The sequence below is a fragment of the Diadema antillarum genome, unplaced genomic scaffold, assembly GCF_040938485.1.
Source record: "Diadema antillarum isolate AM-2024a unplaced genomic scaffold, OU_Dant_1.0 seq00002932_RagTag, whole genome shotgun sequence".
NCBI classification, from domain to species: Eukaryota; Metazoa; Echinodermata; class Echinoidea; order Diadematoida; family Diadematidae; genus Diadema; species Diadema antillarum.
Window position 1 is genome coordinate 1 of NW_027273525.1, and position 13,099 is coordinate 13,099.

The 13,099-nt window shown below is 36.8% G+C and overlaps 1 long non-coding RNA gene across 1 annotated transcript; it reads left to right on the plus strand.

The window, feature by feature from the left end:
* The first annotated feature begins 6,629 nt into the window (after positions 1 to 6,629).
* On the plus strand, positions 6,630 to 11,242 carry LOC139715153 (uncharacterized). Its single transcript, XR_011709795.1, has 3 exons — positions 6,630 to 6,891; positions 7,854 to 8,175; positions 10,826 to 11,242. It is a non-coding gene; the product is annotated as an uncharacterized lncRNA (long non-coding RNA).
* Positions 11,243 to 13,099: the final 1,857 nt, after the last annotated feature.

Below are 13,099 nucleotides of genomic sequence, written 5' to 3' on the forward strand. Positions count from 1 at the left end.
ACACGACAATTTCACATAAGTTGGCAGAAAAGATGGTATGTTTGTCACAAAAATTTAATGCGTCGAGTGTTTCCTTTCTTTGAACTACGTTCGAATGGATGATTTTTATTGTTTAAGAGAGCAAGTATTAACGCATTTGAGCATATTTACCCGTAAGTTGACCAATCTATTTTCATGGCAATACTTTGAGCGGTTATTTGAAAGATATGTGGACAATCCTACCCTTTTAGTATTCACTTGACCTTTGTCCATCAAAGCCAAAATCTTCCCCTTCGCGACAAGCGTCATTATACGTAGTAATGATGGCATGCAAATATCGGGTTTGGTTTTGAGGTTGTGCATTGGGTACTCTCCAAGGTATGGAGGAACTGATTTCAACAATAAGATAGTGGAATTTTAACATGTTATATACCTAACATTGATCCTTGATTTTTGCTCCCCTCCCATGACTCCCCCCAAAAAACAAACAAACAAACAAACAAACAAACAAACAAAAAACACAAACAAACAAACAAACGATAAAATCACAAGAGAATCACGGTCGGGCAGTAATTTTCGTCTGGAAATACATGTACTCACCTTCAGAAATTGCATTATGGGGGAAATGGTAATATTTTAAGAATTTAACCATTCATATACATGATTTTGACCTTTCGCTTTGAGCGTGTTTACACAAAAGTTTATAAGCTAAAACAGAACTTCGTTCACTCACACATACATGAATGTCAAGTTTCATTACAAACGGTGTCCACAAAATTGATCTTACGGAATGAAGGACAGACGGAAGGACGGACGGACGACCAAGACAAACTAATGGCTCAGGCGACACTTCGTACGTTATGGCGGTGACTTTCAAAATAATGTGAATAAAAACTTGGATAGTCTGAAAGACACCGCGAGGAACCTAAAGAAGACAAATCATAATTCATAAAGTTTTCCCCTCGCACTCGGATTTCCACGATTTTCTTTTCTTTTGGATCTGTCGGAAATCGGTACATCATTACATTGAGCCAGGTCAGTTCGCGCAACGCCTTGCTGCCCAGGAATCAAGGCACGACGAATCTTCAATCTATCGCAATAAGATATCAAAATATATTTCGTGTATATACAATGTACCTTAATCTTCTACTTCAATGAAATAGACGACGGCAAGACCCTCACTGCACTGTGACTGATACTGGGGATGTCCCAAAGGCAAGCAATAATGCGTAGCTGCGCATAATGAACAATGGGCACTGCGTATGAGCTCTGCTTCGCCCGCGTGATTGACTTTGGTAACGACATGGCGCCTGTAGATCACGGGACCAGCTTTTGACCAATCACAGGCTTCAAAACACATCAGCCAAAAACCGAGTTGGCCAGACTCTCTTAATATACGGCACTGTGCGGCACGGAGACGAACGCAACACGCTGCCTCCCCCATTCTGTATCAAATGTAGTGACCCCGAATGAGAATAGCGCTGGCTCAATGGGTCAGCGAACAAAACGCTAGGCTACAAGAGAGCTCTCTGTGCTAATCTCCTAACCCAAAATGGCTGTCCGAGCGAGCCACGAGAGCGTCCGAATGGACGCACACACTCAGTGCGCATGCGCATGAAGAGAGGTCAAAAGAGCCACGCGTCTTCTGGCCTCTCTCCTCCAATCACCGCAGCTCGCGGTGACAATAGTTGTGTATGATGCGTACACACACACGCACGCACACACACACACGCGTTTTCTGGCCTCTCTCCTCCAATCACCGCAGCTCGCGGTGACAATGTTTGTGTATTATGCGTACACACACATGCACACACACACACACACGTGTCTCAATGGCAGCATTGTCCCACATGTTTATGGATATAGCACCGAGTCTGGCATTGCGCTATACAGATTGCATGCGCAAACTTCGGTCGTTCGGAGTTTACGTACCATTAGGGATGGCGATCGGCTGCCTTTAATGTAAAGTGTATGAAATTTGGTAGTTTTACAAGTGTGCACAAAACGGCTTTAGGCCTATATACGCAGCAAGCAGATGCAAATTAAATTACTCAGGATAAGTTAATGGCCAAACAAGACTTCCTATCTTCACTGGATTTACTCAGGTCTATTAATCACATGAATTTATGAAGAATTTATGAAGAAAAAAGACACACACGCACACAACTTGCTTCCTTCCTGTCATATTTTTTTCTCTGATAGGTCGCAATAGCCCAGCAGTGATGGACGACTGCTGTAGTAGACCAAACTTGTGATATTCATGATATTCTGTGCAAAACAAAAAAAAAAAACTACAAACAAATGGGATGGTCGTGAGTTGATGACACAGGTTGCCGCCATCTTACTTTTTCATGAACATTACCATCAACATTTCATAATTTTCTTATTTAACTGTATATGAATGAATGTTTGTGCGTGTTTTCGACAAAGGTCATGTCCATTATTCCGAAAATGAGAAATGGTTCTTTAATTTTGATAACTGTGGCGGAGTGCCGAAGGTTCAGTTTTTCAGAAAATGAAATAAAGTTTAGAAATCCGAAAAAAAAAATATGTGCGTACTAGTGCACGCGCCTTCGGAATAACGGTTTTTTTTTTTTCATGTTTGGATTAACGAAACTTCGGAATAGTGATTTTTTTTTCCATGTTTGGATTAGCGAAACTTCGGAATAGTGATCCTTCAGAGCAATAAACTTTAGAACCATTCGACAGATTATAAGCATCTATAATGAGTGAACAATTATCATTACTCTTCAATATTTGTTTTCTTTCTTGTGTTTTTGTATGTCTGTGATCTGCAGTCAATTCAATTCAATTCAATTTAGTTCAATCATAGTTTATTTCCATTCAACGAAAATCAAGAAACATAGTACAAATTTCCAATCAACAGAAATCAAAACATAGTACAAAGTATACATGTCATGAAATGATATTGTTCGAACATTTGCAAAAGATTCATGTAATATCCGAGATAAATTACATGTAGGCCTATATAACAACATATGTTTATATATATATATATGTATATATATATATATATATATATATATACAATAATACATATATACTTCGTGGACGTGCGAAAAATAAATTCGATTATGGAAAATAGTGATCCACTAAAAAGCAAAGCTTGTGGGACGTGGATCGTTAGATAAGTAATGAGTAAATAATATATTATTCGAGGGTTTTTATAGCTATTATATTTGATATAAATTATTTAAATCATTTGTAAAAAAATATATGTGTAGTTATATTGAGATACGCAGGTCGGGAGAGAAGTATATAAAATATCAATGTTAATGCCTGGACACTGTTCACTGAACCACGTGTATCGAGAAAATATGACAAGGACAACACACTCGTACGCACATTACCCACACACATATAAGACGCGAGACAGTACCGAGAGGAGAGAAGACGGTAACAATGCAAGTCTACAAAGAACAAAAGACAGGAAAGGAAGAGGAGAGAACAAAGAAGAGAGGTCCGCATGCAGAACACGCAAAGTGCTGCGACATCAGGACAGGTGAAAGCTCTCAAACATGAATTAAAACAATTTAAATTATCTAAAATTATAGGTAGAGAGTAAATATTTTCTGAATTTATATCTAAATGTGACGAATTTAGGGGAATCTTTTAAACTATTGTCTAGATTATTCCAAAGTTTGGGTCCGGTATAAAGAAATGTACTTTGGGCATGTGCGGTTCTCATTAATGGAAGATGATATTCATCGGATCGTCGCGTGGGATAATTATGTACATGACTGTTTCGATGAAATAAGTCATGAAATATTTTAGGTAAAAAATTACTGTTATAATTAAACATAAACTGACCAAGTTGAAACACATACAAATCTTTTATTTTTAGTATTTCATGGTCAAAAACAAAGCATCTGTGTGTTCTCGGGTATGTAGATTAAAAACGATTCTGAGCGCTTTCTTTTGTAATAAAAAAAGTTTATCTAGTAATATCTGATATGTATTACCCCTAGCAAGAATTCCATAATTTAAATAAGGTAATATTAAGCTAGAATAAAGAGTTAATAATGCAGATGAAGGAAGATAATATTTTAATCTGTTCATGACGCCAATATTACGTGAAATGATTTTACATATGTTATTGATATGATTCCTCCATGAAAGCTTGTTATCAACACAAACACCAAGAAATTTAAAAGAAGAAACTTCTTCTAGGGGAGTAGTATCAAATGTTATATTGCCTGGGAGGCTGTCTAAAGAGTTACTAAAAAGCATAAATTTTGTTTTTTGAATATTTAGTGACAATTTGTTTGCGTATATCCATTTGCGTATATCCAGTCCTGCAGATCATGTCAGTAATTTTGTTTTAGTCACTCCTCTATGGTCAGTTACAGCACATCACGCACCGATGCACCTCATCGTATACATCCCGTGTATACGATGTGCACTGCACTTCCCGTTGCACCATGATAGGCCGATATTACGTAATGTCACTCATTGTCAATGGATTCTGATTTTGGAATAGATGACCAACAGCTAGTCAACCACACAAGCCAGTATTTCACTATCAATGAATTCAACAGTCATTTTTTTCAATAAGGCAAATCAGATTTGTGCTAATTTCAGTTTAACTCACCTTAATTCAAGAAGCTTAACTAAAAATGTTGATACGTTTGAACTATTTTTAAGTTCCCTCAATGATTTCCCATTCTCCGTTATAGGAGTTACCGAAACATGGTTGCACACCAATTCCCCGGACCTGTTTGGCATTGAAAATTATAATTTTATTCATAATGACAGAAAGCATGGCATAGGAGGTGGGGTTGCCATGTACGTTAATAATCAAATTAGGTTTAAAATTCGAACTGATTTGTGTATTCAGGGAGCAGAAAGTTCATTTATTGAAATCTTAAATGATAATGAGAAAAATATTATAGTTGGTACCATTTACCGTCCTCCACAAAATGACGTTCAATCTTTTATTGACAACTTCGACCAATGTGCTAACGAAATTTTTGGAGAAAGAAAATCCATTTTTTGATAGGAGATTACAATATAGATTTATTACAACCCACCCATTTCCATGACATATTACTTTCCAACTCACTGTATCCCCACATCAATAAACCTACCAGAATAAATAACACCGCCCATAGTAAAACATCAATAGATAATTATACTGTCTAATGTTATACCTGAAACCTGTACGAACGGTATTCTTTATGCAGATATATCTGATCATTTACCGATTTTTATGATTAATGATAAATCTGTAATAACTCCAATACGCCGCCAACCCAAACAATATTTGAAAATGTATCGAAATGAAACGCCACAAAATATTGATTCATTGAATCAAGATTTATTCGAAGAACAATGGAATGACGTATTTGAACTCCAAGATGTTAATTCTTCCTACGAAATTTTCTTACAAAAACTATTTGATTATTATGATAAACATATTCCTTTAACTCCCAAAAGGAATGGAAGGAAAAGAGCTCGGCAACCGTGGATTACTCAAGGTCTTATACATTCCATTCTTACTCGAAACCGTCTTTATAAAATATCTCTGAGGAAACCTACTCATGAAAACGTGAAAAGGTATAAAACATATAGAAACAAATTAACTACCTTGATTCGAGTTTCACGTATATCATATATTTCAAATAAACTCGAATTTAATAAGGATGATAAAAGTGCTCTTTGGCGGATTGTTAATAAAATACTCAAAAAGAAACATACGGAATGTCCTAATAGCATTAATCATAATGATAATATTATTACCAATCCTGACCAAATTGCAAATATTTCAACAATTTCTTTGTCAATGTTGGTCCTTCTTTAGCAGCATCTATTCCCCAAAATGATATCAAAAATTATAAAGATTACTTACCTGAAAGTAATCAAAATTCTTTGTTTTTTACTCCAATTAATGAATCAGAAATTATTGATATTGTTCGATCTCTGAAATGTAGTAAATCCTGTGGGCCTGATAGCTTAAGGGTGCATTTTTTGAAAAAAATAATTTACCCCTTAGCAGCCCCTCTCACCCATATATTCTATCTATCCCTACTTAACGGTAAGTTTCCAGACTTTTTCAAAATCACCAAAGTAATCCCCATTTATAAAAGAGAAGACCCATCAATAGTGAAAAATTACAGACCCATCTCATTGTTACCTGCAATATCGAAAATTTTAGAAAAATTAATTTATAAGCGTCTCTCCTCGTTCATGATTGAAAATGAAATATCAAATGTGAATCAGTTTGGTTTTAGGAAAGGATTTTATACCGATTATGCTATAATCAAATCTGTTGATAATATCATTGATGCGCTTATAAAAAAAGGAGCACATAATTGGAGTCTTTAACGGCCATGCGAATGGATGTTATGAAAACAAACAAAACCAACACAGCGATTTATCATATCCACGGGTAATCTGTACCCACGGATCGGAGAAAGTTGTCATTCTCAAGTGGTTATTAATGGTCCTATGACAAAGCTTTCTTGAAACCCTTGACAATGCAGCGAGATATTACAATGCAATTCTACTAGGACACACGTTCAGATTGACTTGACGGATTGACTCATTGGTCCCAGCTGGGAGTGACCAGAACATAATATGGTGCGCACTTTCAATGCGCGCAAGTATACTCTCTCGTAAACCTATTTAACATGGGCATAGTCAGCAATAGTGAGCTTGCTCATTTCTGTACAGCTTACCAAGTAGCTATTTTTTTTTCCTGTAGAAGCCCTAGCTTGAATAGAATTTTGTGTCGTGGCTTTGCCAATTATAAGTCAGTGTTCGACCAATTTCTGACTAACATTTGGGTTTTCACGATGGAGAAACGGATAACTTTTTTAGCCTGGTTGTGTGTTGGTGTCGTTCTTCCCAATTCACTCCCCACACTTTCTACCAAGGAAGCTCACAAGACTTGTAAGTACTTTTTTTTCTTTTTTCTTTTGTCTACTACTCCATTATATTGTCAGGTACTTTTTCTTTTGTAAAGGAGTGAGCAGAATTCAAAGATAATATCATTTGATTTTATTTACAAAAATTTAGACCGTCATTGTAAAAGCAAAGAAAGAAACAAAGAAACAAACAATTACGAATTTCAAATTTGATATTCCCAGGCCACTTCCGCCCTACAGCAATTCAACTTAGAAAAAAAAAGAACCCTACACTTTTGATGTTATGGGTCTTGCAGACAGGCGTGCTCTGATTCATTTGCGCGTTAGACAAAAGTTCCTTAAGCGTTATGTCAGCAACCCTATGGGGTTAAATTCAGTTGCAATAAGCCCAAACTCGGTAGGATCATTTCATTTATAAAGATGTCAAACGTGTCAAATATCAAAGCTACGTCTACTTTGTAAGTCTCCTTACGGTATTTTAAAACACTTTTTTGTAATACAGTAGGGATAGGAAGCTGAGGAAAAACTACTTATCAAAAAAATTGAGCATTTTTTCATGTCTATTATCCTCTTTGTTCCCAACGTTTCTTTTCCGCACGTTTTCGTATAACATAAGACATTAGAGTTGACTGATATGTTGGTCGTCTGCATGTTACCTGGACGTAGAAGAATTAATCCATTTAGATAACGTGCTACAGAGATATTAAGAGTTCTTATGCTCCATTATTAGACAATGGCTTTACTGCAAAGTATTTAGAAAGAAACTAGTGTGAGAAAATTGTGATTTTTATTTCTGTCATGTTGACAGGGTAGCGACATTTCCAAGGATCGAATATCATTTAATGTCCCTTGCTGTTTTTTATTCATTCAAACATAACTCGCTTAATGATAATAATAATGATAATAATAATAATAATAACAATAATAATGATAATAATAATAATAATAATTATAAATACACATCTTCGTGTCTCAAATTCCTTCCAGACTTCTTTCTTAACTGTTCGGGGACGCCACTACAGCCAGAGATACTGTGTGATGTAGATTGCCTCACCAACGGCGATAGCTGGGTTTTCCAGGCACCTCGTGGACATCGAATACGGTCTGAAATTATGTTTGTCAACCACACAGTGATTGGATTTGAAGTTCTGGACGAAGTAGCGAACAAATCGTTTCTGAGTGTGATCATAAAATCCAAATCCATCCATGGCAAATCCCTCACATTATCCCTGACCCATCAAGTAGAGCTACGGATAACATATATATGTCGACCCAGTGAAGTTCAAAATGAGCGTGAAATGTTACGAGGGTAAGTGGTTATGCCTTCAGTATTACCATGGATAAGCCGTACCAACTTTCTTTCTTTCGTGACAGTATGCATGAAGATTTGACAACAAAATTTTCAAAGGACAATTTAGATAATGAAATCGTAAGATCCAATTTTTTATTTTACCTTATGAAGATTAGAGATTCTTAAAGTATGCCTTGCTTTTTTAGATAAAGACTTGAAAAAGACCCAAATAGATATAGTTAAAAAAAAGATAAAAATAAAGGTAAAGTCCATAACGTTATATCATTATAGACTTACCCGATACACAGTTACGTTGTCTTGAATTAAGAGTACTGCATCAATGTCATCTTTACGTTTGTGATTTTTGACCAACATTGTCATCGAATTTCGGCGGAAAATCTAGCCTGTAGAATTGCTGTTTTTAAAAACAAAGGAGAAATTTGGAAGGTAAGTGTATTAACAGGTGGGCTTTCATCTTCGTTAAAAGTTCGTGGAACAGTCAGAAGGTGTCATTATTCTTCATAGCGACATTACAAAAATTAATGGTCACATTAATATAGACTTATGTTATTTCTATTTCTCACAGTCTCCTAAATTGTCATTACATTCCAGGTCGATTTTTTGTATAAATGTATTAACACAAAGAAAAAGTAATATTCAAAATTTGCACTAAAAGTAGAAAAGCGATCAACAGCCTTTGAATATAATATTTTGCAAGATTCACTAAACTGCTAACCGTTGACAAGTCTTACCATTTGAATGCTGAGAAAAAACATATATGGACAGTTTTTTTCCATATTGAAGTGAAAGTGAAAGTTAAGCGAAAATTAAGTTCACCTGTTCATGCAAAACGTGACCATGTATCTCAAAACTAGCAAAAAGTTGCAAGATATGTTTTTTTTTTTTTTTAGTTTAGAGCAGATCCTGAAAGAACAGACTCTAATATTTGAAGTGATGTAAAACTCAACTCAAATAGACTCTCCTAACTTATCTAAATATTGGAAAGAAAACACACACTTGGTAAAAGTGTTAACTGAGAAAAGAGGCTCTGAAGTACAGGGTCTATTCAAGCGCTTAATCTCTACCAAGCCGTGCTAGCTGTGTGATGAAATCGAGAAAAAAAAACTAGGATATAAACCTCCGGAACGACAGCAATGAAGTGATTATCAGATTAAGCTGAAATTAAGCATGATTTATTAACACATTCTGTCTAGGATTAATGCCAACTTTAATGCAGCAGTATAATCTTTTTTTCAGGTTTTTACAGTTGAAAGCGAAGAGCATTTATAGGGTTTTTAAAAAAAGAAAAAAAAAAGGACTCTATTAAGAGACACCTAATTACACTATTCTACCAACAACAAAAAAAATGTTCGAGAAAAACTGGTCAAAACATAATTTCCTAGCCGTTCTTTTTTATATATTAAGCTTTAGCATACTGAAGAAGAAGTTTTGCTCTTTCAGAAAATATGAAAAACTCAAGCATGTCAAAATAAGCTGGGTTGACCCATTCAGTCCTCACACAAAATCAGTGCTTGCAACATTTTGTTGGTTTTATGATGCACGGTCACAAATGCACACACACACACACAAACACACACATGCACACACAATATCATTCTGCCGGCTTTTTTTTGGTAACCCCCAGGCAGAAAATCTGTCATGCTGTCAGAAACATTTGGTTTCCAGTCAAATTCATGAAATTCACGTAAAGGCAATGAAGAAAAAAATATTTTGTTAAGAACTGATATTTATGTATATGTATGGCTTCATCAACGTATGTATATTAATAATTATACATGTACATGTATGCTCATGTACAATGTTAATACAGAAACCAATAAATGAATAAATCGAATCAAATTCTTTTCCTCGAAATGTTTTCATTGCAACTGATTGAAAATTGCCCTACAACGACGTAAATAAGCACTGAATTGATCAGTGTTTTAGTGTAGCCGTGATTAAAGAAAAAAAAATGGCGTATAAACTCGAGCAGGATTCGAACCTATGACCTCCTGATCTCCGGAGAGGTGTCATCTCCACTAGACCACCTAGACCCCCGAGTGTTGGTTCTAATCCTTCTTATCATGGCTATTTCTTATACACTGATCAATGCAGTGCTTATTTATGTCGATGTAGGGCAACTTGTCAATCAGTGGCAATTTGGTTTGCAATTGATTCTCTAATGCAATACAATGCACAAACCTAAAAAAAATAAACAAAAAATAAAATAAAAGTCCCGCGGCCTGATGTTGGAGTTATTCCAATAACGTGCCTTTGAGAACAGAGCATAAGCTTGAGGTATTAAAGTATGAAGAGCCCTTAAAACACTCTAAATGTCACCCATGCTTATTCCAAAGAAGCCGGCTTTTATTCACTTTCCTTCTCTTGATTTATAAAGTGAACTGTGTATAAAACTACAAATCAATCAGTGGTTTGACGCCTTTATAAATGCATTGTAGGGTGTTGTAACTAAGTGTGTCAAGTCTAAAGCTAATGTGGCAGTTAAAAACCCGTTAAAGGGTGACGGGATTGAGGTGGAAAATTGTTTTGACTATTAAAAAGCTTATTCGTCAAATCACACATGAACATAGGGAAATAATACATAAATCACATATATGTAAAACTATATTATTTGCCATAATAGCTAATTGGTTTCTTCCTCATCAAGAAAATTCATCAGTGAAACTGGTTAATGGACGTTCGCCGCATGACGGGTTTGTGGTCTTTGAAACAAACACATTATATGTGTGCCCTGAGGGATTTGATGATAGAGCTGCTGATTCGGTTTGCGGAAGTCTCGGCTTTCCAACCGTGGAGGAATACTTGGATCAGACATTGCCCGGCACTGTGACAATAAACGGGTTTATTCAGTTACGATGTGGTGAAGGTGAGTACATAATCATAAACATTATTGACTTACATGTATGGCCCAGACTTTGCTACGACCGACATGTTGTGCTTTATTTGTTTTGTTTCATTAAAGTTTTTTTGTCATTAGTTTGCAGTGAAAAAAAAATGGCAGCCCTCCTTCGGATCGGTCCTCAGAGCTAGCTAGCTCTAGAATGCAGATTTATGGAATTAAAGAATTTTTTAAACTAACCATTTTCCAAGCAGTTCACGAGTACAATTAAACAGACAAGAAGAAACACCTTCATTTCTATTATGATCTTTGCAGAGTGTTGGCGTGTTTGTGCCAGGACACTATAAATTGAAGCAGATACTGCAGTTCTTTATCATTCTTGCATTTTGCTTTTGTCCAAACAAAGCAATCCATTCCCAACTAGAGAGGGGCCGTCAAAGGCGGCAGACCCACGCCTAAGTACAAAGTCGGGGTAAACATAATGTGCATTCGGTCATCTACCAGAATTCGGCCACTTAATTGCCAGTGTGCTTTATCACCAGCCAGTGAGTTCTACCAAAGATCGTACACTGAAGTGTACGATCTTTGGTTCTACAGTCACATCACACGCAAATCACATCATTACACATACGGTATTAACACTCATTCACGTACAGGAAAGTCCTTAAGTCTCCTCCAAAAATCCATCGAAAATCCCAAATTCCACCGTCAAAAGTGCAGAATCGGAACTTTTCCAAGCGCGCGCGAATTAAGTCCAGTTTTAAGAGTATTGTCTACGCGACGGGTCGCGGAAAAAAGCGCTAAAAATCGAGAAATACGCCGTTTTCTTGCGGGATATTTTGATTATAGCAAGCCGAGAGTGTGATGATATCAAAGGTCGTATGAGTGTACGATCTTTGATGGTATCCACAAAAGCAAAAAAGAAAAACAAAATTTACGTACCCCCTAGGCAATTACCCCTATGATTAGTGTCTACGGGAATTATTCAATGCAAGGGTTGAATGCAAATGTCTACTGCACCAGTATTCGGCCACCAACGAGCGCCGCAACGTCCCCGGTGCAATTTTGCACCAACAGTGTAGAGCGCGATGCATTTTCAGCGGCCTTGCACACGCATTGACATTGAGCACGCATATCGTGCAGTGTGACTGCGACCGAGCAAAATGCTCCTCCAACGAAAAAAACAATCAATGTTAATTTGAAAAATCATCAAATATCAAAGGTCGTATGAGTGTACAATCTTTGATGGTATCAACAAAAGCAAAAAAGAAAAACAAAATTTACGTACCCCCTAGGCAATTACCCCTATGATTAGTGTCTACGGGAATTATTCAATGCAAGGGTTGAATGCAAATGTCTACTGCACCAGTATTCGGCCACCAACGAGCGCCGCAACGTCCCCGGTGCAATTTTGCACCAACAGTGTAGAGCGCGATGCATTTTCAGCGGCCTTGCACACGCATTGACATTGAGCACGCATATCGTGCAGTGTGACTGCGACCGAGCAAAATGCTCCTCCAACGAAAAAAACAATCAATGTTAATTTGAAAAATCATCAAATATCAAAGGTCGTATGAGTGTACGATCTTTGATGGTATCCACAAAAGCAAAAAAGAAAAACAAAATTTACGTACCCCCTAGGCAATTACCCCTATGATTAGTGTCTACGGGAATTATTCAATGCAAGGGTTGAATGCAAATGTCTACTGCACCAGTATTCGGCCACCAACGAGCGCCGCAACGTCCCCGGTGCAATTTTGCACCAACAGTGTAGAGCGCGATGCATTTTCAGCGGCCTTGCACACGCATTGACATTGAGCACGCATATCGTGCATTGTGACTGCGACCGAGCAAAATGCTCCTCCAACGAAAAAAACAATCAATGTTAATTTGAAAAATCATCAAAATACGGGCCAGTTTGTGATGACGGAGAACGAACTTTCATAAATCTAGAAGGACATAGTCCCTCAAATAGGCCTAAACGTAAATTTCGGAATTCTTACGAACATTTGAGCAGCGAAGTCGGATCGTTGGGGAGTTTATGTTTTCGTATGGTAGCGGAAAATCGCAAAGTGAGAAACG